Source organism: Sciurus vulgaris, assembly GCF_902686455.1.
Source record: "Sciurus vulgaris genome assembly, chromosome: 15".
NCBI classification, from domain to species: Eukaryota; Metazoa; Chordata; class Mammalia; order Rodentia; family Sciuridae; genus Sciurus; species Sciurus vulgaris.
In genome coordinates this window covers 25805545-25833454 of record NC_136476.1, presented here as the reverse complement: position 1 = coordinate 25833454, position 27910 = coordinate 25805545, and the positions used below count along the sequence as shown (strand labels likewise).

General features: G+C 39.8%; 1 protein-coding gene and 1 long non-coding RNA gene across 5 annotated transcripts in view; one reads left to right on the top strand and one right to left on the bottom strand.

The window, feature by feature from the left end:
- The window catches only part of KDM4C (lysine demethylase 4C), a 381526-nt gene extending 369548 nt beyond the window's left edge, over positions 1–11978 (bottom strand). Inside the window, exon 1 of one of the 4 annotated variants that reach the window (XM_079113020.1) lies at positions 11776–11978. The gene's annotated coding sequence lies outside the window, so the exon portion shown is untranslated. The remainder of the gene's footprint in view (positions 1–11775) is intronic. The other 3 variants (XM_079113019.1, XM_079113015.1, XM_079113014.1) reach the window with 3 other exon arrangements.
- Positions 11979–12526: 548 nt separating this feature from the next.
- LOC306645380 overlaps positions 12527–27910 on the top strand; it is a 268819-nt gene continuing 253435 nt past the window's right edge. The window contains exons 1-4 of the long non-coding RNA XR_013759628.1: positions 12527–12651; positions 13141–13202; positions 14665–14727; positions 17615–19229. This is a non-coding gene — a long non-coding RNA (uncharacterized lncRNA). The remainder of the gene's footprint in view (positions 12652–13140; positions 13203–14664; positions 14728–17614; positions 19230–27910) is intronic.

Below are 27910 nucleotides of genomic sequence, written 5' to 3'. Positions count from 1 at the left end.
TGACATTATTCCAAAGGAAAAAATAAAATAAAAAGGAAAAAATTTAAGAAATCTGTAAGATCAGAATAAAGATAGCATTAAAATGTCTGAAATAAGCACATAAAAGAAGATGTAAATGGAAAGATATATTCTCAGTCAAGAAAACTTAGCATCTTAAAGATAGCTTTCTAGGTAAGTCCACAAATTAAATATATTGTCAATAAAAGCAAGTAATAATTTTCTGGAACTAGACAACTAATTCCAAAGTTAACTATAGTGAAGAAAAATAGTCTGTAAGTTTCTAAAAACATGTAATAAAGCTAAGGCAATTACAACATTGACGTAATGATTCATGAACAGACATTACATGGGAATAAAATCAACCTAAATGACTTTCAGCCTTGCATTGATTAAACATCTTATTATGGTTTGGACCTTAAATGTCCCCCTAAAGTTCATAGGTTGATGGTTTAGTCCCTAGATAATGGCACTACTGGAAGGTGGTAGAAACTCTAGGAGGTGGGGCCAAGGTAAAGGAAGGTCATTGGGAACATAACTTTGAAAGGTATAGTGAGCTAGATCACTATACTTCTTTCTTTTTTTACTCTATCTTCCTCTAAGTTTTTTTGCTTCCCAGACTTCCTGAAGGCAACAGTTTCCTTCACCATGCCCTCCCCACATCATTATGTACTGTTTTACCACAGGTCCAAAGGAAACAAGGACAAGTGATAATGAACTGAAACTTTTGAAACCATGAGCCAGAATAAACCTTTCCTCCTTTAAACTAAAATAATCTCAGGTATTTTGTCACAATAATCAAAAGCTGACTAACAGATACCTTATGGTATGTGTACATAATGAAAAACTACAACCACATATAGGGAGCTCTATAGATGCTGAATATTTTAAAAATCACCTTCATGTTAAACTGTTAATAGAAAAACATGATTAAAAACAGTAAGTATAGATGACTAGGCACAGTGGTACACATCTGTAATTCAACAGACTTGAGAGGCTGAGGCAGGAGGGTTGCAAGTTTGAGGCCAGCCTCAGCAATTTAGCAAGGCCTTAAGCACTTTAGTGAGACCCTGTCTCAAAATAAAACATCAAAAGGGCTGGAGACATAGCTCAGTGGTAAAGCACCCAGGGTTCAATCCCTAATACCAAAAAAGAAAAAGTATAAATATAAAGTATAAATTTGTGTAAAAAATGTACACATATACACACATATCTTATACAGAATATCTCTGGAAAGCCCTAAAGGAAACTGCTTAACAATGGTTGACCAGAGATTGCTTAAAAATGGTTGACGAGATGCATAAAGGCCAAAGTTAAAAAAGTGTATTTTCAGTCCCTTTATATTCTTTTGTATAACTCTTATTTTATTTTATTTGTATATCTTATTTGTATACCTCTATCTTATACCTCTATCATACTTTGTTGTTCACCTTGTATTACCTATTCAAAAATTAAAAATAGCAGGCATGCTGGCGCACATCTATAATCCCAGCAGCTCAGGAGGCTGAGGCAGGAGGATCAAAGCCAGCCACAACAAGTTGGTGAGGCCCTAAACAATTCAACAAGACCCTGTCTCTAAATAAAATAATAAAAAAGGGCTGGGGATGTGGCTCAGTGGTTGAGCACTACTGGGTTCAATCCCTGGTACCAAAAAAAAAAAAAAAAAAAAAAAAAAAAAATTCTATTAAAAATTATTTTTATATGCTATATAAATAAAATATTTTTAAAGATAAAATCATCAAAGCTAGGCAAGTCGCTCAGTGATAGAATGCATGCTAAGGAAGTATGAGACTGGGTTCAATTCCCAGCACCCCCAAAAAGAAAATAATAAACAAAAAACAAAGAAAAATGAATTTACCTATTTATCTCAGGGCCACATTCTTCCTGTTAATGAAAGCTGCCTGAATGTTGTAGACTGAGATGTACCAGGCAGTAAACTGTGTCCAAATTTCAGGAAAGGGCTCCTTTTGAAAGTTGAACAGATACAAAGTGAATGAGATAAGCTACCTGCCAAACAAAAAAAAGGTCTATACAATCACCCACTCAAAGGGAACCTATGCCCATGCTAAATAGAGTGCATGCAGAGCATGCAGGAGGCCCTGAGTTCACTCCCCAGCAAAAAAAGAAAAAAAAAAAAAAAATGTATTGGCAAGGAAGTTTTATTTATAGTGTTGTGTCATTTTGTTTTTGTTTTGCAGTACTAGGGATTGAACCGAGGGGCACTCTACCATTGAGCTACATGATCAGTCCTTTTTATTTTGTTTGCTTTGAAACAGGGTCTCTCTAAATTGCCCAGGCTGGCCTTGAACTTGTGATCCTCCTGCCTCAGCCTCCTGAGTAACTCCGATTACAGGCATGCACCACCAGACCAGAAGGAAAGAATGTTCCCATGAGCAAAGCTGCATACTCTTGAAGGTTCAGGGAAATCCCACAAATGAAAATAATCCTATTCAACCTCTCTACTTCCATCTGCTAGAAACTGCCAGTCACCTGACACTGTATGATCACTTGTATGCTTTTCCAGAGGACCAAGATTTCTGCAAAGTACTGAAGGGCAGATATATGTGCTTCAAATGCATGTCCTGGTTCTTTTCTTATGGGTTTAATCAGGAAATGACACCAAGGACATCAGTCTTCCAAGGCCTAACACTCTGGATAGACCAGGAAAGTTCACGTTTCTGAATTTAAAATGCTGAAAATGAGAACAGGACTAGGAAGCCCACACACATACCCAAAGGTCCCATCTATGCAACCAACAGTCCTAACTTTGGCATTTCTCTTTAATTTCAAGTTTTTCCACACTTTCACTACTAAATAGTAAATCAATACTTAGAAGGACAGCTTTTTGTACAATTAAAAATATATAAGAAGCAACAACAGGTGTTGGCGAGGATGTGGGGAAAAAGGTACACTCATACATTGCTGGTGGGACTGCAAATTAGTGCAGCCACTCTGGAAAGCAGGGTGGAGATTCCTTAGAAAACTTGGAATGGAACCACCATTTGACCCAGCTATCCCACTCCTCGGCCTATACCCAAAGGACTTAAAATCAGCACACTACAGAGATACAGCCACATCAATGTTCATAGCGGCTCAATTCACAATAGCCAGACTATGGAACCAACCTAGATGCCCTTCAATTGATGAATGGATAAAGAAACTGTGGTATATATATACAATGGAATATTACTCAGCTATAAAGAATAATAAAATTATGGCATTTGCAGGCAAACGGATGAAATTGGAGAATATCATGTTAAGTGAGATAAGCCAATCTCAAAAATCCAAAAGAGGAATGATCTCACTGATAAGCAATGATGACACTTAATGGGGGGGTGGGAGGGGGACAAGAATGGAGGAAGGAGGGACTGTATAGAGGGAAAAGAGAGGTGGGAGGGGTGGGGAAAAGGAAAAAAATAACAGAATGAATCAAACATCATTACTCTATATAAATATATGAATATGCAAATGGTATGCTGTTACTCCAAGTACAAACTGAAACAGCATTTATCCCATTTGTTTACAATAAAAATAAATTTAAAAAAAAAATCTTAAAAAAAAAAATATACATATACATAAAAGGGCTGGGGAGATAGCTCAGCTGATAGAGTGCTTGGCTCGCAAGCACAAGCCCCTGAGTTCGATCCCCAGTACCGCAAAAAAAAAAAAAAAAAAATATATATATATATATATATATATATGAGAATATATTTTATAAATATTTAATTTGACCGAACTTGTGATGTTTAAAATCTAACGAATTTCAAAAAGATTCAGAAAAACTTACTGATGATTAAACATTTAAACTATCACTATTTCCTTCGATTTTATTTATAATACCTACTACCCACTTTTCAAATTCAATAGAAAGGTTTTACCCTAATTCACCCAAAACCCGACCTATACCTTCAACTCATGCCAGACAGTGGGGTTTGTTAAAGGACATTAAGACTTTTCAAATTATGAGCTATACAGTCAACAATAAATGAAGACCCATTATTGACATGTTTGAGCAGGACAGGGAGAAAATGGAATCCTATTTCAGCAAAAAAAGATAAAAAGACAAGCTGGTTAGGCTTCGATAGCTTAGACAGAAAACTACAAGCAGAACATAGGTCACTAGGCAGTACAAGATCACATGGTCAAACATAGTTTTACCTGGCCGGTGTCCCCAAAATGCAGCCCCTGAAAACCTGGGCTATATCCAAAATTTTAATAAAGGTAATATTTTTTCCTATTTGAACATATATGGTTAAAAAAAATAAATAAAAAGTTTGGCTTTTTAACTGAGTCTTTTCATCATCTGCTGGAATGTACTTTCTCAAAATGACAATTCCACCACCAAGATCAAAAGTTAATAACCTGATATAGTTTTCTAAACATGTACACATTTAGAACTATGTATAAACACAACTGGAATCATACAATGTATGCAATTTTGTATACTGCTTTATTTTCCATCCTTCTGGAGGTTGAACCCAAGAATTTTCTCCCACTGAGCTACATCCCCAGCCCTTTTTATTTATTTCAAACTGATTCTTGCTGAGTTGCCCAGTCTGGCCTTGAACTTGCCATCCTCTTGCCTCAACCTCCCAAGGTGCTGAGACTGCAGGCATGCACCAGGGCACGCAGCTTAGTTTCGGAATTTGTATGTTTGAAATAAATTGGTAAGTAAAACTGATGAAAGGCCAGCCTTAAAATTCGGTGACTGCCTGGGGATACAGCTCAGGGATACAGTGCTTGCCTCACATGTGTGAGGCCCTAGATTTGATCCCCAGAAATGAAAAAAAAGGAAAAAAAAAAAATTCTATGACTGGCCACACACTTGAAATGAGCTCAGTCATGGTGGATGAGAACTGGCTATCAGTGAACCAGAGAAATCTGCAAGACTTACCAGAGGGAGTTGGGGGTGTAGCTCAGTGGCAGAGCACTTGCCTAGCATATATAAGGCCCTGGGTTTGATTCTCAATACCACAAATTATAATAATAATAATAATATTATTATTATTATTATTATTATTAATTATACCTAAGGTAGAGGCAGGTACATTTGGATTTTTCTCAAAGTGACCTTAGTAACTCTCCTTAAAGAACTATTTAAGACCAAACCAGAATTTCTACATACAACTGCTTTCATTTCTTTAAGGAGAGGAAGAGAATGTGTTATTATTTAAAGCTATACTTGTATTTCCCATCAGAGGAGATCCCCCCAAAAAACAGCAAATAAGTTTCAAAGAAAGGGGGCTGATAGTAGCTGGGCATGGTGGCACAGATTCATAATCTCAGCAACTGGGGAAGCTGAGGCAGAAGAATCACAAGTTCAAAGCTAGCCTCTGCAACTTAGCAAGACCCTCAGCAATTTATACCCTATCTCAAAAAAATAAAAAAAAGAACTATGGATATAGCTCCATGGTAGAGTACCCTGGTTCAATACCCAGTATAAAAATAAGGAGAGGTTAATGGAAATGAGGATTTTTCCTTGTACTACCTTAGAGCTGTGCTGTTCAAAAAGCTGTCCTACCAAAATTAGTGGGTTATATCAATATTTTTATAATATGTAGCCAGGCACCATAACACATGCCTGTAATCCCAGTGCCTCAGGAGGCTGCAGCAGAAGGATCACAAGTTTGAGATCAGGATGTAGATCAGTAGTAAAAAGCTCCTGGGTTCATAAATCCACAGTGTGTGCGTGTGTGCGTGTGTGTGTGTGTGTGTGTGTGTGTGTTTACTTTTTAAATATTTTTAGTTGTAGATGGACATAATATCTTTATTTATTTTTATGTGGTGTTGAGAACAAACCCAGTGCCTCATGCGTGGTAGGCAAGCATTCTACCAGTGAGTTACAACCCAGCCCCATGTGTGTGTATTTATACATATGATACATATATTATATGACATAGCACCAAAGAGAAACTATCAGAATGCAGCACAGGCAGTTAAGGTATTGTTTTGTGAAATTTCAATTTTATGTAAGTATGTGTGTATATGCTGGGTCACAAAAAGTAAAATGTTATTTCCTATGACCTGGCTTCATAGTTTAACTTTTTCATAATTTGTTCAACAAATGTTTATTGAGCACCTATTCTATGGTGCCGGAGAGGTAAAAGTGTGCTGGTGTGAAATAAGGTCACTGACCTTGTAGAATTCTCACAGTTTAGGTGAAAAAAATCAAATAATCATTACACACAATGTAGAGGATGAGATTGTAGCTAAGTAGTAAAGCACTTTGTGAGGCACTGGATTTGATCCTCTGCACCACATAAGAATAAATAAAATAAAGGTATTGTGTACATCTGCAACTAAAAATATTTTTTTAAAAAGTAGATTACCATAGATTATCATTAACGAAGCTGATTTAGACTGGGAAATTATATGTACTGAAGAAGAATATACATTCAAGTACAGATTCGAAAGATGTATGGAAAGGAGGAAAATGAAAAGTCAGCCTGGCAAAAAACAGCACTTTCAGCGCATACAGTTTGAAGAAAGGAAAAGCAGGTGGGCAGAGAGGAAAAGTAGATCTAGATAGGGCTTGGGTGGGGGAGGGAAGCCTGGGATAGGTGACTACTACAGGAATTTTAAATGCCAAGGACAATGAGAATGATCAATTTGCATTTTAAAAGATCTTCAGGTAAAGAAGAGGTTGGAGGGAGGCTGGAATGCATACTGGAATGATGCACTGGAAGTGGAGTCAAACTGGGTGATTATATCTGTATTTCTGGGTTAATCTGTTGACTTTCTAATGAGCAAAAAAATGAGATGAGATTCCTGAGAAATCCCAAAGCAGGACTGAAAGGCAAGATCAAAGCTATTTGCTATACTAAAAAAGTAGAGATGCTAAATTAATACCCAGAACTACATAAAGATATTTTTAAAAAGAAAAAGATTACCAAAAGAATTTATTGTTATTACTATTTTACATAGGGTCTCACTAAATTGCCCAAGCTAACCTCAAATGCTCAGTTCCTCCTGCCTCAGCCTGCCTCCGGAGTCCCTGAGATTACAGGTGTGTGTCCACCCACCCACCAATAGGACATTGATAACACATTACTTTGCTCCATAGTAACATATAATACAAACACAGAAGACTCTAGAATAAATTTTTAAAGATTCTATGCAGTAGCAATTCATAAATACTATAATAGCTAATGCCACGATGTCTGAAAATATAATACAACAGTGTAACTAAGCATTGTCTTAAAATAATTATTTCATGAACAATTAGGGAATCACTTGTTTATTGCATTCACTACTATATTTTTGACATCTAACAGTGTAAGGAATATGGCAGATATTAATCTGTTGAAGAAATGTATCCACTATGATGCAGGACAAAGCAACCAGCAAAACTAAAACAATGCAAATAATAAGCAATTATTCAGGGGGAAAAATCTCTGTATTATGAAACATACAAATCAGGACATTTCTCAGGGAAATGAGATTCTTAGCATACTTGGTTCTCATACCCTAATAGCCTCAGATGCTAGATTCTATTCTCTAATAATCTGCTTCATTTCAGTACTAGAAATTCCAACTAGGCAACCAAGGATAAGTGTTCTTCCCGTTCCCTAGAAAACTAAGAGGTATGAGGAAAAAAAATCAAAATGAAAAGTTTGATGCCAGTGGAGCAGAGGTGCTTGCCTACAATCCCAGGCAGGAGGATCACAAGTTCCAGGCCATCCTCAGCAATTTTAGCAAGGTCCTATCTCAAAGATAAGGGGGTGGGGGTGGAAGGGGCTAGGGAAATAACTAAGTAGTAAAGTGCCTCAGGGTTCAATCCCTAGTACCATCACCCTCCCCCACAAAAAAGCTTGATGAAGCTATAGTAAAATTTCATCTAGGTTATTAAAACAAAATGAAAACTGTTAGGAGGAATTTCACCAAAATAAAAATGACAATACTGATAACTTTTCTTTTTCCTTCCATCTGCTCCAGTTTTCCAGATTTTCTAATAAACATGGATTTTATATACTCCTCCACAGGAGAAAATTTGAAAATGCACTTAAACACTAAGGAAACAAATTATCCACAATTCCATCACTCAGAAGTAACTAACCACTGTCAATGTTTTTGTGTGGACCTTTCTCTCTGCATTCATGGGGGTGGGGAAGGAGGAAAAAGATAAGTAATGGCATGATTATTTAAGACTGTGAAGGACATTACAGAATGCCACTAAGGTAAGTGTGCAGGATTAAGGGAGGCTAACTTTAAGAACAGACAATTGAACTGTTTCCCGAAAGAGAAGGATTTAACCAGACAGGGAAATACAGTTCAAGGCAGAGGGAACAGGCAGGCATGTGAGCTGGGTACCAAGCCTAGTGAAATAAGGAGACAGATGAATTTAGTGGGAAGGAAGCCATTGGCTAAACAAAGTCTCATAAGTAGATCTGAAAATTATGACTGGTTCCTCAGTGAAAGAGGCCTTGAAGGAGGGCCATAGTCCTTAAAAGGATTATACTGACTGCTTGAGTGGGGAAGGGATTAGGCCTAGCAAGGATGGATTTAGAAAGGTGCATCTTCAATTATATGTGTAACTCCCAAAGGGCAGGGAGGGCATGGCAGGGTGCAGGGAATCCTTGAGAATTAAGTTTTTTAAAAAAAAAAAAAAAAGCTAATATGAAATATTTCAAAGAAGAGAATTAAAAAATTAAAATAAAGGGAACAACTAATTTTTAAAGCTTGAGAGACCTGCATTACATACTGAGCTTAATAACAGTATGGAATGTACCTGTTTTATCATTATATCACTAATAAATACAAAACAAATCATGAGAGATATGAAGACTATACTATACAAAGGGATGATCTTAATAATATTCAGAGAAGGAAAAAAGAGCACAAGCTAAAAGACAAAGCCTCTTCAGAGAATTCTGGGCTACAAAGAAGTAGACTTGGTAGAAGGGTCAACAGGCCCCTACAACATCTCCAAAGAATATCCCCCAAGACTAACTATCCTTCCTTGTTCATCTATTCATTCAAAAGATGATTAATGCATTAAGCCCACCGTGTATATACCTATGTGTATGTCCACACTAAAAATAGTTCACAAATGTTCATAGCAGCAGCATTATTTATAATAGCCTAAAAGTGAAAATAATCTGAATGTCCATCAATTGATGAATAAAAAATCAGTAATATGGTATTTCCATATAATGGACTATTATTGAGCCATTAAAAGGAATGCAGTGCTGATACAGGCTGCGGCATGGATGAACCTTGAAAGTATGTGAATTAAGCCAGTCACAAAATATCAACTAGGGTATGATTCCATTTATATAAAATGTCCAGAACAGACAAATCTGTTAAGACAGAAAAAGGGCTTGGTTTGTGACTCAGTGGTAGAGTGCTTTGTCTGGCATGTGTGAGGTACTGGGTTGGATTCTCAGAACCACATATAAATAAATAAATTAAATAAAGGTTTAAAAAAAAAAAAAAAAAAGACAGCAGATTCCAAGACTGGAAGGGGAGGAAGTTGGAGAAAAATGGGCAATGACTACTAATGAAAACAAGGTTTCTTTTGGAGGGTGATAAAATTATTCTAAAGAGGGAGTCTGGGGGCCATACACCTGTAATCCCTGCAGGTCAGGAAACTAAGGCAGGCCCTAAGCAACTTAGCAGGACCCTATCTATAAATAAAAATAAAAAGGGCTGGGGATGTGGCTCAGTTGGTTAACTGCCTCTGGGTTCAATCCCTGGTACCAAAAAAATTAAAATATTCTAAAACTGTCGTGATTAGGTCTCATATGCAATTCTGTGCATATACTAAAAAACCATTGAACTGTACATTTTAAACAGGTAAAATGTTTCTCAATAAAGCTGTTATTACTTTAAAGGAGAATATTTTAAGCACTTCAGGATTAATTACTAAAATAAATTACTGGAAGCAACAAGGGGAAAAAAAAAACAGAACCTGTTCTCAAGGCTTTAACATTCTAGTAGGGGAGAAAAGTCAGGCAAAACATTTACAAAACAATGAGAAAAGGAAAGAAAGGACTCACAGACTACCCAGGAAGGCACCTATTCTACCACTGGGAAAGTGCTCAGAAAAGAACTCAGTTTACCGTATTTTCATCCCTAAATTAAAACTTAAATCCAAGAAATTTTTGAAAGAAATAAAGTACCTGTTCAGCTCCTAAAAAAAATCTTCATTCTGACAGAATACTTAAGGGACTTAAAAAAAAAAAAAAAGGCATTGTGCGCGTGCAATACTTCAAACGTTTGTTTTATTTTCTTGATGCTAGGGAATGAACCCAGGGTCTCACGCATGCTAACCACGCCATGTAACACTGATTTACCCCCCTAACCCCATAAAACATTTATTTTTAACTTTTAAAAGCAAGCGATTAAAGTGCGCTGATAAAATGAAACGAGTCCCTGATTAAAATTTTATTGTATTACCAAAATTGTGGGGTGCTGTAAAGATTACATGCAAACTTTTCACGACACTAAAATTGGGCGAAAGAGGGCCTTAAAAACCAAAAACTGTGTTATACGTTCCAAAACAAAGCGGGGAAGAGAGGTTGCGAAGAGACCAGCAAGGTAGGAAAATTTGAGTGGTTGGTCGCAAAGAACTGAGTGCTACGTAGTAAAACTGAACCTTTAAAAATTAATGTCACTAATTTTCAACCACAACACTTCGAAATTGGAATATTCGTAACCGTTGCCATAGAAACAGTGAAGCCAAGTTTGGGGGGGGAACTCAAGTGGGTGAAATAGGGCGAAGTTTGGGGCGAACCTACATGTACTGAACCTATCAAAAGCTTTCACCCGGACAAGGATGAACACCTGCGATTCTAACCGTATACCTCTGAAGCAGTGTTTAATAAATGACCTCGTGTGGGTAATTTACCAAGTGCAAAAAAAAAAAAAAGTTTGCTCTGTTTTCTTCGGAAGGAAGAACCTGACAAAACCCCTCCCGGGTGTCGCCCACAACCAAAGCCAGCCACTGCAGGCTTACAGGGCACAGCTAAGGGGGAGCCTGGCTCCGAGTCCACGAGGAAAAGCATCGGAATCGAGCCCTGCAGGTTTCACTGGCTGAGTGAGCATGGAGAAAAACCCCAAGTTCCAGCCCGGAGACCCTGCCTGCCTGCCTTCCTGCTCTACATCCTAGCCCCACGCCACGTCCGGTACCTGGCGGTCCACACACCCCGATCCAACTCGCATTCATTAAGCACCCACTGTCTACCCCGCATCGTGGCTGTTACAAGCACTGCAGGAAGAAATGGCCCCATGCCGAAAAAAAGAAAAACCAAAAGAACAGCTGCGATGGCTGAGAACGAACCCGAATGAGGAGCTGGCTGCCTGCGACGGGTGGTCTGGAGAAGAGCCCCCACTCTCATCCCACGGGGTCGTGACAGTCTCAGGGAAGGGAGGGCCCCGAGGAACGCACCAGGCCCGGCCTTCCCGGAGTCCGCCGCAGACCCGGGTGGGAGGGTAAGGGACCCGGTATCCCCAGAACACCGCGCGTTCTTCTATCCTAAGGAGCAGGACCCCGACTCCAGCTCCCGGGAGAATGGCGAGCACGGGGACCGAACCCTGTAAGGGCCGGAGCGGGCTGTCACTGGCTCCCGCTTCCCTCCCCAGCGACCATGGCCGTCCGCTCCCTCCCCAGCATGACAGTCGCGGCGGTCGCTGACTGAGCGTCTCTGCCCTGGTGCCTCAGCTCCTCCGGACGCCCGCACCCCTCGCTGCCCCGAGCGAAAAGGGGCAGTGCCGGGAAGACCGCCCGGGCCCCTCCCCCCGCCACCCCCATCTCCCAGACTCCGGAAAAGCGGTTACCTGGCGCGCGGGTGGGGCGAGGACACGACCCGAAGAAAGAGGATGAGAAGGAAGACTGTGGCCTCCCGCCCGGGGAGATTTGGGAAATTTGGAAGACTTGTTCCGCACTGGGTGACAGCTGTTCGCTGCGCACGCGCACAGGGCCCCAGACGCCCGATCACTCCGCCGCTCCTCACCCTCCCGTCGAGGGGGTGGGTGGGAGGCAGCGGCGACAGCGCGCGCACAGCGCAGGCCGGCTCTCCTTGCGTGTGAGCGCGCGCGCCGTCACGTGACCGCTGGGGCCCTGCACTTAGTGAGTCACGTGAACTTCCAAACTGCTTAAAGGTGCCCGGCACCTTCTTGCTTTGGGCTGTGTTTAGTACTGTCCTCACAACAGGTTCGCTGTGGTGCATCTTCTTGTTCTCTGGAGACAGGCATTTTCCCTTCTTCCCAGAGGGATAAGATACTTGAACCGAAGGAGTGAACAGGTGCAGAGAACCTTGCCCGGAAGCGCCTACCGTGTTCCCACAAGACTGATGCGGGACCTGATGTAGTCCACGCGCCACACGTCCTCCTGGGCTCCGACGCCGGCCTATGGCGGCCTCCGACGCGCGAACGTCAGAGTGGCGTTGCCATGGGTGGGGCCTCGGAATGCCCAGCCTCGCCTAGCAAGGAAGTCCGGGAGTGCGGTGATATCGTTTTGAACCCGTTCTCCCCTCACTGGGCTGTCAGGGCCTCTGACCTTTCGGAACTACAATGGAAGAGCCCTAACGGACCCATAGTTCCCACGTGTCTCAACCTCTTAACAAGCAACTCTCAAGTAAAAGACCCCGTTAGCCTCCCGATGCAAAACTGTTCGGTATTCGAGTCACCTGTGCACAAGTCCCGCCCCAGCAGGTGTGCGATTAAAGTGGGGAGACCTGAGAGTGGCTGTAATAGAGATCCTGGATTGGGAGTAGGCGGGGGCCGTGGGTTGGAGGAGGTCCTTCGGGAACTAGAGACCTCAATTTGAGTAACTGAAAGTGCAGGTGCTTATGGGCCCTGAGAACTTAGATCTAAGTTAACTTGCTACGGTTTATTGATTCTGCTTTGTAACTCCTTCTAAGGTGTCGGGAAGAACCACACAGACCTTAAGCCCTTGTGCTGCCAAAGACAGATGGCTGAGTACCAGATGTTTTGCAAAGCTGAACTTTTTTTTTTTTTTTTTTTTTTTTTCAAACCTCCCTGCAGAGTTCCCAGCTGAGTCCCTGTGGCGTTTCCCCTAAGTCTTCTCTGCAAAGAAAGATTGAGCAGATCTTTACACCAATAAGCAAACCGGGCTTTCTAATAGATCGAGTTTTCTGTTAAAATATACTGATTTCCACTTTTAAAAATATGTCTCTACAGGTCCACTTACCACACCCTAGAACTCATTTCTCACTGGAGGGAGCATTGTGAAGACAGATGGAGTATGGTTAACTAAGCTAAAGCTAATGCTGGTATTGAGCCACAATATTCCTATAGTTGTTAAATTTAAAACACTTTAGGCCCTGCTACCCACGCACTTCTAAACTTGCGTGACTTATATGCTCAACTGGTAATTTTCCAGCTGTGTATGTTGTGAAGATTCCCAACCCTCCTTAAAGCCAATAGAATATGCTAAAACCATAAATATGTAACTCAATATTTATTTGGGGGCATACTGTGAGCTAGACATTAAGAAATAACCAAATACTTAATATAATGAATATATTATATTATCTCCTTTTTGTTTGGTTTTGGTTTTGGTATGGGGAATTGAACCCAGGGGTGTTCTACCACTGAGCTATTGTCTCAATCCTTTTTATTTTGGGACAGGTTCTCTCTAAATTACTGAGACTGGCCTCAAACTTGCAATCCTCCTATCCCAGCCTCCCAAATCTTGGAAATTACAGGCATATACCCCATCATGCCTGCTGAGTTTGTTTTTTGTTATGTTTTGTTTTGTTTTGGTTTTTGTTTTTAACGTGAAGGACTAAATAATATACAAGCATTGCCAGCTTCACTGAGCATTATTGATAATTAAAGAAGATAATATAAAATATCAAAACGCTCAAAAGGTATAAAGCATTGTGTGAATTTTTTAAGGTTTGGAGTCTTGGAAATTGAAGTGAGCCTATTAAAAATTCAATTGAATACATGGCACAGAGGACAGTGTTTTCTAACTAAATAATTCCATGTTGAGAATTATAATGAAAAGTAACATTTTAACCACATTCAAGTTTTTAAAACCCAGTTTCAATAAGGCAAAGACTGTATGATGGGATATGCAGATTCCCCTTGAGTATATAATGTGGACACTGTCCAGATCACCATAGAGACATACTTCTAAGTTTCTTAAAATATATATAGTACAGCAAATTGATACATTACTATATAAAATAGTCCAATTAGAATATGTTGAAGTCCATTACACCTTTACAAATATAAAGAATTAAAGGACTAGGAATGACTGGGCATGGTAGTACAAACCTATAATTCTCCAGACCCAGGAGACTGAGGCAGGAGGATTGCAAGTTCAAGACCAGCCTCAGCAAACCGGTAAAGCCCTAAGGACTTACCAAGACCCTTTCACAAAATAAAAACTTTAAAAAAAAGAACTGGGGATGTGCCTCAGTGGTTAAGAGGCTTGGGTTCAATCCCCGGAACCAATAAATAACTATATAAATAACTGACTAGGGATTTAGGTCAGTGGTAGAGCCCTTGCCTAGCATTATAAAGCTTTGGGTTTTATCCCCAGTACTCAAAAAAAATTGAATAGTAACAATCACTAACTTTTTTGGGGTGGTGCTAGGAATCAAACCCAGATCCTCACTCACACTAGCTCACTCACTGAACTACACCCCCCCACCAAATGTTTTTCTTTATCGTAAATGTGTATTATTTATGCAGGTATAAAACAGTCTAATAACTACAAGCTTAGATGATATTAAAAGATTGAAAGTCGGTATTATGGTAAGTACCTAACAAAATTAGAAATCTTATTTCCTATTCTCTGTGTCCTGTGTTCTGAAGTTTGGATCAATTTTTCACTCACTTGGATTATAATAGTCTCCTGATGCCAGGCACAGTAGTACATGCCTATAATCCCAGCAACTCAGAAGGTTGAAGCAGGGTATCACAAGAGTGAGGCCACCCTCACCAACATACCCAGGCCCTAAGCAACTTAGACATTGTCTCAAAATTGAAGGTAAGACCAACTGGGGATGTAGTACCGTGGTAAAACGTTCCTGAGTTCAATCCCCAGTACAAAAAAAAAAAAAAAAAAAAAATCTCCTAATGATTCCCTTACCTACAATGCATTCCCCACCCACTCCCTCCAACTCATCTTTACTGCAAGCCAAAATCATCCTCCAAAAGTGAATATCAGATGATGATACCACGCAATTGAAACAGTTTATTAATCATGAAAACTTTTCAATCTTCTACACCAAATGAGTCACAATGACCAAGAAGACTATGGTAGCCAAGGATGTGGGGATGGCCTTTAAGTGACACAAGACTTCTGTGTAATCTAAAATTTTAATCAGTTTGAATATCATTATACATGTTTGTTTTAATGTAAGAACAATACCTAAAATTATCTACCAGTTAAATTATTCAATTTTCCCACTAAACTATTTGAATAAAATTAAAACTTTGGAAAGATATGTCATGTTTTCCCAGGGGATTCTGGTTCTTCCTGGGCCATTGCCCTAACTTTATACATGTGTGGATTAGAGTGCTAGGGGAACAGTTGAGGCATTTTATGTTCACATCAAAGAAAATATTGAGGGCTGGGGAGTTAGCTCAGTTGGTAGAGTGCTTGCCTTGCAAGCACAAGGCCCCGGGTTTGTTTGATCCCCAGCACTGCAAAAAAAAAAAAAAAAAAAAAAAAAAATATATATATATATATATATATATATGAAGGGATTTATGACATTTGAACCTTAATAATAAGAAAACAAAATATTCATGTATGTTAGCAAATAAAAATAAAACCACATACCAAAGTCCGAGGTTCCAGACTCAGTATTTATAGCTGTTAGTTTCAATCAATTCCTTTATATTATTATTGGTTATTTATCATAACTATTATTTTCATTATTTAGGGGTTTTTGTTTTGTTTTATTTTATTTTGTTTTATTGTACTAGGGATTAAACCCAGGGACATTTTACAACTGAACTACATCCCCAGCTATTTTTATACTTTGTTTGTATCAAGGAGTGGTTTTGGAACCAGGGATTGAACCAAGGGGCACTTAACCACTGCAACCCTTTTTCTTCTATTTTATTTAGAGACAAGTTCTCACTGAATTGCTTAGGGTCTTGCTAAGTTGCTGAGGCTGTCTTTAAACTTGCACTCCTCCTGCCTCAGCCTCCCAAGCCACTGGAATTACAGGCATGTGCCACCATGCCCAGTCCCAGATCTTTTTATTTTTTATTTATTTTGTCTCTTTTTTTTTGGGGGGGGGGGGGGTGAGTACCGGGGATTGAACTCAAGGGCACTCAACCTCTGAACCATATCCCCAGTCCTATTTTATATTTTATTTAGAGACAGGGTCTCACTGAGTTGCTTAGTGCCTTGCTTTTGCTGAGGCTGTTGTTTTTTGTTTAGAGACAGGTTTGCTAAGTTGTTTTGGGCCTTGCTGAATTGTTGAGGCTAGCCTCAAACTTGCCATCCTCCTCCCTCAGCCTCCCCAGTCCCTGGGATTACAGGTGTACATGGTCTAGTTATTATTATTTTTTTTTTGTTTTGTTTTGGGTATTGGGGATTGAACCTAAAGGTACTTTACCACTTGAGCTACATCTTCAGCCATTTTTATTTTTTATTTTTGAGAGGGTCTCACTAAGTTCCTTAGGGCCTTGCAAATTTGCTGAGACTGCCTCAAACTTGCAATCCTCCTACCTCAGCATTCTGAGTTGCTGGGATTATAGACAGCACCACCACACCCAAATGTATGTCTATATATATATTTTTTAAGTTGAACTCCTTACCCACTTTTTGACAAATAGACCATGTAGATAATTTAACTTGGTAAATTAAAGGGTAAAACTTATGAACCTTTCCTTTCTTTCTTTTCCAGAAAAATTTTTATCATTTTAGAAAAGGGAAATTTTGAAGGCAAAAACAAGTAGAAAGGAAACTGAGCACATTTTTCTGTTTGGTCCTATTGACCCTGAATAATTTCAGCAACTAGCCAGGTGCTGTGGCTACTAGTTTCTTGTGTTTTCTCCTAGAATTTTAATTAATAATTAATATATAGATATATACATATATAAATATACAAATATATGGGAAACACAGAATGGTTATTATAGATAAAAAGTAGAAGTCAATATTCACAGATTTAAAAAGCATGGAATAATTTCACTATCTCAGATAAATACCAGCTGTACTCTATCTTAGTGAGATTTGAGACTTCCAGGAATAAAAGATAGAAGAAAATGTTTAGGTCCATGAAGTTCATGGGGAAACTGACTGACAGGAGATAGTTGTTCAATTCTAGGTGAGCTTGTGATGGGCATACCTGAGAGGAACTGGGATTTGTATCAGAGTCAACCAAGTCATCCATGGGAGTAGAAGAGGAGGAATTTCTTGGGATAGTGATTACTAATGTAGCTACATCAGGGCTCAGATCAAAAGCAACTGCTTTTTCTGATGCCTTAATTGACCCTCTGAAATCAGGTAAAAACAGGGGTTTCAGTCTAAACAACTCTTCCATCAATGATTATAGATCACCTGTAATTTCACAGGACATACTTCAACACTTTAGGGGTACATGAACTCAGGCATGAACTTAAAAGATCTTTTCATGGCATAAGATGTTTTATGCCTTTTTTTTTTTTTTTTCCATTGCAGGGGACAAAATTCCGCCTCCTGCACACTAGAGAAGCACTTATCCACTAAGCTGCATCCCCAGCACTATTGAAATAGGAACTAAAACACTTCTGTTTTTTCTTTTTCTTTCTTTTTTTTTTTTTTTGTTTTTTGTTTTTTGTTTGTTTCTTTGTTTGGGGGACTAAACCCAGGGGTACTTTACGACTGAGCTACATCCCTAGCCTTTTTTATTTTTTATTTTGAGACCAAGGTCTTGCTAAATTGCTTAGGGCCTTGCTGAATTGCTAAGGCTCGTCTCAAACTTGGAATCCTCCTGCCTCTGCCTCCCAAGCCACTGGAATTATGGTGTGTTCCACCATGCACAGCAGGAAGCAAAACTCTTGACATCATGGAAATGAACTTTATATAGTGGTGCACACCTGTAATCCCAATGAGGCTGAGACAAGTTGAAGGACAACATCAGTAATTTAGCGAGACCCTCAGCAACTTAGTGATGCCCTGTCTCAAAATAAAAAATATTCAGTGGTAGTGTACCCCTGAGTTCAATCCATAGTTTAAAAAAAATAAAATAAAAAGGGCTGGGAAGATAGCTCAGTGGTGTAGCATACCCGAGTTCAGTTCTCAGTACCACAAATTCATTAATTCAAAGCCCTTATCATATTCATTCCCTATTGTGATAAATTGCAGAATATAGCCGCACATCCTCCAGTGATCCTTTGCAATGTAGCTCCGCTCCTTGTCCTATCCAGGGATCATCTATTTCCCTAGATTCTGCTGAATCTGGGCCAATCTTGCCACTTGCTTTGACCAACAATGTGGCCTCCTGATGTTATTGGACTTCCAAAGCTAAACCTTTGCAGCTTCTGAAGCTGTCCTGAGAAATGCCATGTAAGCAGCCAGTCTATTCAACAAGAGGATGAGGGATCACACAGAATGTAACCTAGTCACCCAGTGAACAGCAGCAGCAGTTGCCAGACAACGTGAGTGGGCCACCTTGACCTTATAGCAAGCCCAACCACCTCCTCTTGAATGCAGTCACCAGAGCGAACCCAGGCAAAAGCAGCAGCTAACCCCAGAGAATCATGAAAAAAATTCCAGCACTGCTGCTTTAAGCCACTTCGTTTTGGAGTTGTCATACAGTTAGTATATAACTGCCAGAACTGTCTTCTCTCACTTTCTCACATTGGTAATCCATTGTCTAATTCAGACAACACCGTTCCTTTCCTATTATGCTTCAGTTTCAGAATTGAACTGCACAGTTATTCCAAACCTTAGCATCACCCATTTTATAATCAAAAGAATCTTTCCCCTCTTTCTGGAGACTTCTGATGTACTTTTCATTTGTTCTGAGCTTGGTGCTTTGCTCTTACCAACTTCTGCAACTGATAGGGTAACAGGCTGCTCTTAAATTTCTCTTCAAGTGGTTTCTCGTCATTAAGAGATCTCTCTAGAAGGTTTCTTGAATTCTTGCTCATTATTTTTCTACAAGCTTAAAACTTCTCTACCAATTTCTTTCTTCTTTTTCTTTCTTTTTTTCTTCCCCCTGTGGTACTAGAGATTGAACCCAGGGGCTCTTTGAACCCAGGGGCGCTTTTAACACTGAGCTACATCCCAGCCTTTTTTATTTTGAGACAGGGTCTTACTAAATTGCTGAGACTAGCCTCAAACTTTCAGTTCTACCTTCAGCCTCCCGAGTTGCTGGGATCATAGGCCTGCACCGCTGTACTTGGCCCTCTACCAATTTCTTTACATTTTCTTCTTAGTTTATATGATAGCAATTTAATTTTTTCAGTGGCTTCAGAATACTTTATTAATGTTTCCTGATTTGTCCAGCCCCTACAATGAAAGAGATGCCTTCCTATTTTGTTGGTTCTTCTCTTCAACTGAGCTCTTAGCTGTGAAGTTTCTGTTGATATTCTGACACCTTTTCAAGAATTTCTGGGAGTCAGGCATCCTGCCCACACCTGTAATCCCAGACTCAAGAGGCTGAGGCAGGAAGAACACAAATTTAAGGACAGCCTTAGCAATTTACAGAGATCTTCGGTAACTTAACAAGATGGTCTCAAAAATTAAAAAGGAATGGGGATGTAGTTTAGAGTAAAGAGCCACTGGGTTCAACTCCTAGTATCAAAAAAAAAAACAAAAACAAAAAAAAAACTGGGGTTTTCTTTCAAATGAAGACTATTCCCATGAATTGACTTAGTTCCTCACTATATTTTCTTCTTTTTTAGAAAACAATTCCTTCCAGACTGAAAAGCATAGCAGCAAGGTGTTAATGTAACACTGGTCCCCTTTATGCTATGAATGTAGCCCTTGCTGCTCTACCACTGCCATTTATTTTAATTTTTTTATAGTAGTAGATGGACAGCATGCCTTTATTTCATTTATTTGATTTTACATGGTGCTGAGGATCAAACCCAGTTCAAGGCAAGAGCTCTGCCACTGAGCTACAGCCCTAGTCCTGTAATTTATCTTTCTATTTTATTTTATTTTTATGTTGTTTTGATTCATTGTACACATTGGAAAACCACTTTTCAATTCTCTGGTTGTACACAGTGTAGAGTCACACGGTTTGTGTAATCATACTTGTACATAGGGTAATGATGTTTGTCTCATTCCATTATCATTCCTCCCCCACAACCCCCTTCCCACCCTTCAATTCCCTTTACACAATCCAAAGTTCCTCCATTCTTCCCTTACCCCCTCCCCCTGGAATTTATTTTTAAAATGTACATGTTTCTTTCTTTTCCTGTCTCCCTGCTCCTCCCTAATCTCTCCCCCTCCCTAATCTCAGGGGAAACAGATTGACTTTCTTCCCCATCCTAGGCAGATTTATCTGTCCCTGAGTACACACCCACCATTGGAGTGAAGTAATCCAGTCTTGGATGGTACTAGAAGATCTCGGAAATGACTAGCTCCCAAATTAACAAGTGAATTACAGCTCCAACAGAAAACGCTGTGGAATGTAGCCTTTGAGTCACCTCTGTAAAAACCCCCTGTTCCTGCTGATGGACAGAATCACAGCATTTGGGACAGGAGTCCCCTGTGTTTGTCCTTTGCTAGCAAACCAATAAACCCTCTTTTTCCTTTTTCTAAAAACTATGTCCTCATTATTGGATTGGCACTGGGGACAAGGACCCAGCTTTCAACAACATTAAGACACCTCCCAGGGTACTTCCCATAAACTCTGCTGTCTGAGACACCAGTGTTCAATGATGTTAACCGGCAGTCATTTTTTTTTTTCTGAACAGAGGCCCCCAAAGTTTGTTGTAGAAATTGGTAAGGTCAAAACTGTTTTCATAAAAGTAATAAGACTATACATATATTATATATATATAAAAATATATATTATAAATATACATTTTTAATATATAAAATTATGCTTTTATGTATTTTTTTTGGGGGGGGTACTGGGATTGAACCAGAGCATTTACCACTGAACTATATCCCCAGCCCTTTCTGCTTTTATTTTGAGACAGGATCTCATCAAATTGCCCAGGATGGCCTGAAATTTGTCAACCTCCTGCCTCAGCCTCCCAAATTGCTGGGATTACAGGATACACCACTGCACCTGGTCAGAACTGTAGTTTGAAAGAGAATATCATAATAAAAATTAAATTTTTCTTAACTTTCAGTTCTTGAGATGTTCCTTCCAATATAAATCCCTTTTTAAACTGACCTGTAACCCCAGCAACTAGGGAAGCTGAGGCGAGGCTTGGACCATCAAATTAGTGATGTCCTAAGCAATTTAGCGTGTCTCAGAACATTTAAAGGATTAAAGGATTAGAGATGTAGCTCAGTGTTAAAGTGTCCCTGGGTTCAATCCCCAGTAAAAAATAAATAAATAAACAAAATTAAAACCCCTCCCTCTCTGTTTTTTTTTTTTTTTCCCCCCTTTCTTGGGCCTTTTGACTCTGTAAGAGAGGTCCAGAATTGCTACCCCAGGGCATCCTGGATGTGGGCTGCAGGATCTGAGCAGACCCTGGAGTCAAAGGGAGGGGTGTGACCAGGAACTGAGCAGAGGGGTTGTACAGCTCCATCTTCCCCCACCTCACCCTCCACCCATCTCCCTACAGGTCTCACTCAGGATATGACCCCACCTGGCTCTCTGAATGCCTCAGGCTCCCAACCCTCAGCCCTGGAGCCTCAGGCAGTCCCCGCCCAGAGTCCCAAGGAGGCTCCAGCTACCCTTCACCCCTCCCTTGAGCTCACTGCTTGGAATCAGTATGTCAAAACCTGTCCTTGTGGACAATGGAGATAGATTTTTTTTTTTTTTTTTTTTTTTCGGTGCTGGGGATTGAACCCAGGGCCTGTGCTTGGTGCTTGCAAGGCACGCACTCTACCAACTGAGCTATATCCCCAGCCCACTGGAGATAGATTTTCCAAAGTGGGGCAAGGAGAAGACATTGTTTTCGGTAGAACAGAAATTATGAGATCGCTTTCTACCATTAGCATTTCTGCAGTAACTCCAAATAGGCAGCCCTACAAAAATCTCAAATTGTAAGTAACTACCGATTTATGGGGCAAATAGATTTGGGTAGAACACTTAAGACATCCAGGTAGCATCCTTAGTCAAACACTCTTTGCCATGGAGTTGTCTCCTCCTTCAGACAGACATGTAGATTTTGGAGTCATTGCTCCTACTAGAAGTTAATTTCACTTGAAAAGAAAAAAAAAAAAAGTTCAGTCCTGGGGACATAGGCCTGCAATCCCAGCAACTCCTGATGATGAAGTGAAAAGGGAGCTAAACCGCGGCCATGACAGGCTGCATTTAGGGCATGAAAGATTTCAGGCCTAGATAGCCGATTCCAGGAAGGCTACTAGATTAGGATTGGCCTTTGGCAAACAACCAATCGGGAGCTAACAAGCCAATGCCTAACATTCCAAACCATATATGTCAATATGTTAAGACCTGGGTACCCTAAGCCAATGGAAACATGCCAAACCTCACATGTTGGAATATCAGCCAACTGTGTACTTTGCTTTGTTCAAATTTCCCGCTCTACTGTGGAGCTCATAAAAATCCCACTGAATGGAGACTCGGGACCCTCAGCCAGTACCTGCTGTGTCAGTGACGCTGTGAGTCTGAGCTCGAGCTTGCAATAAAGACCCTTTTGCTTTTGCATCGGAGATGGCTCCCTGGTGGTCTTTGGAGATTCGAGATCTGGGCACAACAGAAGCAGGAGGATGGCAAATGAGCAAGACACTGTCTCAAAAAATAAAAGGGATGGGAAGTGGCTAGGTGGTTAAGCACTCCTGGGGGTTATCCCAGTACCAAAACAAAAACCAAACAGGACAAATACCTGGGAGTGTTTGGTTTGTTGGTTTCTTTTCCTTTTTTTGGTTATTAAATCCAGGGGCACTGGATTTAATACCATTTTCTACCATTAAGCCACAACCCAGCACTTTATTTATTTATTTATTTTATTTTGAGACAGTGTCTCACTAAGTTACTGGGGGCCTCACTAAGTTGCCTTCAAACTTGGAATCCTCCTGCCTTAGCCTCCCAAGTAGCTAGGATTAGAGGCATGTGTCACCACACCTATCTAGGCCTGGAGCTTTCCGTTCTCCTTCCTCAACCACCCAAGTAACTGGAATTACCAGTGATGGCATGTGCCACCACTCTGGACTTGTCACATTTTATTTTACTATAGTATGTATGTATGTATGTATTTTTGTGGTACTGGGGATTGAACCCAGGGGTCCTCTACCTCTAATCTACATCATCAATCCTTTTTATGACTTGTGGCTTTTTCTCCTGTGCTCCAGAGCCCCAGTTTTCTGTGCAACACAGGGAAGGAGAGACTCCGAGGGAGAAGGAGGCGGGCAGAGTGACGACCAAGAAATGGAACCATTGACATTCATGGATGTGGCCATTGATTTCTCTCAAGAGGAATGGGAATACCTGGACCCGGCTCAGCAGAAATTATACAGAGATGTGATGTTGGAGAACTACAGAAACCTGGTCTTTCTGGGTATAAAGAAGATGTTGATAGTTTGGATCTTCATCAGCCCCAAACATCCATATGGTCAAGGCTTGGTTTCCAAAATGGAGCTATTGGGATGTGGGGGAGCCTGTAAGTGGCAAGACCTAGGACGTGAGTATATGGCTCAGTGGTAGAGTCCTTGCCCAGCATGTTCAATGACCTGAATTCTATCCTGACTACCATAGAAAGAACAAGAGAGAGACAGGGAGAGACGAAACCCAGTATATCATTGGGAGCATACTCTAGTGGGATCAATAGAGTTCCACCCTTTTATCTCTGTTATTTTCTGAAATTTTGTTCCATCGTGCACTCTCACCACCCCAAAACAACGTGATCAACAATTGATAAACCAAAACCTCCAAAGTTGTGAACCAAAAGAAATCTTTGCATATGTTTAAGTTGTTTGTCTCAGTTTTTTTTTTTTTTTTTTTTTTCAGACAAAAAAACTGACTATCAGGACTTATTTAGTATTGAGTCACTTGTTAAATGTGGCTCTGGTTAGGCAGCATGATGGCACACACTGATACATCTAGTTTCTCAGGAGGCTAAGGTGAGAGAATCACCTGAATCCCAGAAAATGTACCAAAACCCTATCTAAAACACACACACACAAAAGGTACACATATGCACACACACCTGACTAATTTAAAATCTTGCTTCATATTTAATAAATGTCATTAACTTGTGTTGAGCTAAAATGATCTCTGATCCCTGTCTGCTTCCTTTCTTGGTGAGATCACTTTCTGAGGATAATGTAAAATTTCACCTCAAGTCCTTGAGTTCAATGAATGAAAATAAACCTGAGAGGAAACATCAGAGTTCTGGCTATAGCAGGAAGAGACTGAAGGGAAACTTCTAGCAACACTGGACATTCTGGAGGAACACAGAGAGTCACTAATTACCCCTTCTGGGGTGTCCTTTGTCTTCTTTGCAGAATGCTGGATTCTTGGGTGGATTCACCTCAGGTCTGAATCTTTATTGTTTTACTTTGAGCTCCCTGATCTCTTGCTTTTGAAGTACCATGGGTTACTTTATGCTATCAGGAGAAAGTTTACCTCTGGACTTGTTGACTTTGTCAATTCACTACAAAGGGTAGCACTATTTAAAGTAACTAATGGGAGTGGGGAGATATAAGTTCATTGCTTTAGACAAAGGAAAATAAAGGGAAAACAAAAAGACAATACAATGAATGAAAGTAACTTCCTACGTTCATATATGAATACATGAGCAGTGAAACTTCACAACATGTACAACCACAAGAATGGAGAGTTATAGTCCATGTATGCATGATATGTCACAATATATTCTACTGTCATGTATATCTCAAAGGAACAAATAAAAATTAAAATGGAAAGTAAAAAAAAAAAAATCCTTTTTATTTTATTTTTAAGACAAGGTCTCCCTAAACTGCAAGGTTAGCCTCAATTTTATAATCTTCCTGCCTCAGTCTCCAAAGTAGCTGGGATTACAAGGTATGCCACTGCACATGACTTAGTTATCACATTGTATTAACACCTGAGAAAGCATTCTTTTAGATTTTTCATCTGCACAGTTTCCCAAAAAAGTGCAATATTGTGAGCCAGGTTGCAACTACTTACCCAGTCATGTATTTTGCAAAAGGGGAAATTTCTGTAGGGATTTCAGCTTTTCCTTAAGGTATTTCTACATCACTAGGTTGTTGGGGGTTTTATTATTGCTGTTGTTGCTTGTTTTTGTTTTTCTTGAATTTCTCCTATAAACTAGTATGCAGAGGAATATCCTTGTGGAATCTTCAGTATTTCCACTGTTATACTGGCATACACCAATCATTGGCTTATGAGCTAATTTTTACTAAAGAAACACACTGTTACTGCAGAAGTAACCATATATCCACTGACATGTTACTTTATTACCATTTTCCTGTGTCCCTCTTTCTGCCTGCCAGACCTTTTGCCATGGTGTCTACTTGGCATAAGTTAAGCTGTCACCAGTTTTTCAAGTAGGTCAATGAATAGATCCTGAGTTCTATTTTTGGAAATAAGTTTTTCCTAAGATTATTTCTATTGAGATTTAAGAAGTCCTCCAACTTCTCCTCTGGTTCCACCCTCTGTAGGTGACATAATGTCATCTGCATGAAGCTAAATTTGTATGGTCAGGCTTGGAGAGGATTTCATGTTCATGAGTCACTTAGCTGTTAGGTCTAACCCCACAGGTCAAGCAAACTCAACTACAGATTCACATGGAAAACAAAACCTTGTGTTATCCTTTATTCTAGCTACCCATTATTTAACAATAGCAAGCAACAACATAAGATACCAATGAGACTAAACATGCACACTCTGGGTAGGCCTTGCTGCTCATCAATTTAGTAAATAGATATGCATTTAGTGCTTGCCTCTAGTCCTTCATTGTATGGGCTACTGCTGATAGTGGTAGTAGGTAAATATGGCCACATAGCACCTCAGCAATGCCACTGGAAAGGCTGGATCCTCCATCATTGACAAACCATTCATTCCTGTTGACCTAATTTCATTAGCTGTACCTAAAGGAAGAGGATTAATTATCTAGCAACTATTGTTTAATCTGCTTGATCCCTTGTTATTTTCATATTGGGTAATCCTTTATCAACACCACATTGCCTAAGAGAATGTCTCTTGAAAACTACATTTATGTTTTCTGCTATTTCAGCCTCATTTTTCCTTTTTTGAATCTAGGGATAGCATTTAAACTATCACACAACCAAATTAAGGGATATTCTGAAGTACCACTGGTCTGTATTCTGCAAAAAATGCTAATTGTAAGGAAATCCCACAAAACCACGCCAGACACGGGAAATCACATAAGGGAATTTATTAAGCAAACAGAGTGTCTCCCTGCAGGATAAGAGAGGAAACGAGAAAGGAAAGAGAAAGGGTATGCACTAGAGAGAGTGGAATGTGAGGAGGAGGAAAAGCAAGTGAGAAAAGTTGGCAGTGAAGCTATCTTTAAGAATCCCGCTGGGCTAATGAATTCCGCTGGGCTAATGGGACCAATAACGGAGAAGGATACTTGCAAGCTGACTGATGAACCAATAACTAACTAGGATGTTCACAGACTGACAGAGTTGGGAGGCGGGGAAATGGCTGCATCGGAAAGGGTGGGGAGAGCAGCTTTATACATTACACTAATGCTATGAAAGACAAAGCCTGGGGAAATCTCACAAAACACTTGGGATTAAGAAACATGACAATTATGCATTGCCATAAAAGAAAGCTATGGGAACTTATCCTGCCATACAACATGTGATCTGGATTAATAAATAATACATATGTGCTTTAAAGAATGTTATTAGGACAATTAAAGAAATTTGAATACAAACTGTAAAGATTGGAATACAAACTATAAAGTATTGTGTCAATGTTGCATTTCCTAAATTTGACAACTGTACTATAATTCTCCAGGAGAACTTAGAAAATACACAGTGAAGTTTTCGGGGGGAGGGGGAAGACATGATGTATGCAACCTACTCTCAAATTTCTCAGGAAATACATATATGAAAATGAGAGTGTTTGGGTGTATGTGGATAGAAAGAGAAAAAAATGATAAAAGTAAAAGTGGCAAACAAAATGGTGAAGAGTATGTGGGAATCCCATGTTCTAATTTTGTAACTTTTCTTTAAGTTGAAAATTATTTCAAGCCAGGTATGGTGGTGCACATATGTAATCCCAGTGGCTCAAGAGGCTGAGGCAGGAGGATCACAGGTTCAAGGCTACCCTCAGCAATTTAGCAAGACCCTGTCTCAAAATAAAAAATACAAAGGACTGGGAATGTAGCTCAATGGTAAAGCATCCCTGGGTTCAATCCCCAGTACCAAAAAAAAGAAAAGAAAACTCGATGTAATGTAGAACATACGACGTCACACACAATACTGACCAGGATTAGGGGTGTATAGTTCAGTGGCAGAGTGGTTGCCTAGCATGTGTGAGGCCCTGTGTTCATTCCCAATACTGGGCAAAAAAATTAAAAAACAAAAAAAAAAAAAAAGAAAAGAAAACAGTAATATATTGCTATGTGAAAGAAGAAGCAATAAATAACATCCACAGTATGTTTCCGCCCATTTAAAATGTATACATGTCTAGAAAGATTTAAATGTTAGAAATATTTGTTCACTTTAAAAATATTTTTTTGCAGTTCAGGAGATTGAGCCCAAGGCCTTGCACATGCTGGGCAAGTTCTTTACCACTGAGCTACAGTACCTTTTTATTTATTTATTTACTTTGAGACAGGATCTTACTAAACTGCCCGGGTTGGTCTGGAACTTGCAGTCCTCCTGCCTTTCAACCTTCTAAGTAGCTGGCATTATAGAAATGCA